This window comes from Peromyscus eremicus, chromosome 13, assembly GCF_949786415.1.
Source record: "Peromyscus eremicus chromosome 13, PerEre_H2_v1, whole genome shotgun sequence".
Lineage (NCBI taxonomy): Eukaryota > Metazoa > Chordata > Mammalia > Rodentia > Cricetidae > Peromyscus > Peromyscus eremicus.
This window is the reverse complement of record NC_081429.1, coordinates 61,733,907-61,735,736: the sequence shown is the minus strand read 5'-3', so window position 1 is coordinate 61,735,736 and position 1,830 is coordinate 61,733,907.

The window sequence follows — 1,830 nt, the reverse complement described above, 5'->3', positions numbered from 1 at the left end:
GCCTAGCACAGCTGGTGTCTGTAGCTACAGGGTGATGCCAGACGCTCTCCACTCCGGGGAAAAGGGGATCTTTTCCCACTATGTCGGCTGAACTTACATTCATCCTGCCTGATCACAGCTTGGGGCCTAGATCACATCTTCAATAAAGGATTGATGAATATGTTTTCAGAGTATCAGACATCTCCTGTGTTACTTCCGTCCAATCTCTTGTAATGCCACCGTCCTCAGCTGCTCCATATGGCCTCACTTGTTCAATCAGGGAAGTATTGAGATAAGCAGAGCTGTTTTTAAGTATTACCTCCAAGTTACAGAAGGAAACTAGAACTTGAGAACTTGGTAGGACTGATTCAAAGACTAAGAATGTACACTGGGCTCCATGTTTACTGCAGTTTCGTCCAGGATACCACAAACTAATAACACGGGCTACAAAACTGTAGCCCTGTATAGATTATCCAACACAGATGTCCTGTGATTAAAAACAACTTAAATAATTAGCCCCAGGAATCAGTACACGAGGCTACATGAAGCGGAAAGTTTCTACACTGCGAAGGAAGTTATCAGGGGGCAGACAGGACTCGCGTAACAAGCAGCCAAACTTCAGACAGGGAGCTGATACACAAAGTTTACAAAGAACTGTAAAAATTAAACACAAAGCCTCTAAACTTCTGACCAAGTTAGGGGCTAATGAATAATGCCCCCAAAAGAAGAAACATAAATGGCTAACAAGAATTTAAAAATGTGTTCAACATCCCCAGTAATCAGGGGAGTGAAGATTATATCTACTTTGAGATACCACCTCCCCCATCAGAATGGCCATCATAAGGAATCTGATAGCAAATGCTGGCAAGGATGTAGGGAAAAGGGACCCTTGTTCACTGCTGGTGGGAGGGCAAACTAATATAGCCGTTATATAAATCATTATGGAGACTTCTTAAAAATTCAGACTAGAACTGCCATGTGAGTCAACTGCACCACTCCAGGGCATACACCCAAGGACTCTATGGGCTACACGCTGCTTTGATAGAAGCATAGACCTACTATTGCTAAGAATTGATGGCTCCCAGAGCTGGCGATAAACTGTACCACCGCCATGTTGGGAAGCTGAGGTGGGAGGAGCCAGCAGCCACAGCGCAGTTTCAGTCTTAGAATGCCGCAGCCATACAGTTTGTAAGCAATATAAGTCTCTGTGTGTTTACTCGGTTGGGTCTGAGCAGCTGCGGGACTGGCGGGTGAGAGAGATTTGCCCTGACCGTGGGGCAGGCAGGACCAGAAAAACTATAGCTATAGGACTCTGCATCTTACCATAGATAACTGCACATCCACATTAATTACTGTTCTCTTCACAGCAGCAAGGCAGTGGAAACAGCCTACATGTCCACGAATGAGTGGGTAGTGAAAATGTGGCATGTATACACAACAGAATCTTATTCAGCTATAAAAATAAATGAAAATTTCAGGAAAATAGATGGATCTGAAAATTTTAGTTTTAAGTAACCCAAACTCAGAAAGACAAAAAATAATTCAGTGTCACATACTGGTCCTAGCTGCAATGTGTACATGTACACATGAGTCTAGATATGAGTAAAGTTTAAAAACTAGGAAAACAAAGCATGGCCAGGTGTCGAGGAAGGACAGGAGGTGGTCAAAAGGACATAGACAACGGAAAAGTTACTGGAGGTGGAAAGGAAAAGGTCAGGGGTCAGGGGAGGGGAGGAGAGGAGAAACTGACTACAACACACTTTGTTCAAAAGGCCATAGTGATACCAAATACCTTATATGCTAGTTTTTGAAATAAAAAAAAATTGGAGAATACAACTCAGTAAAGAGAAA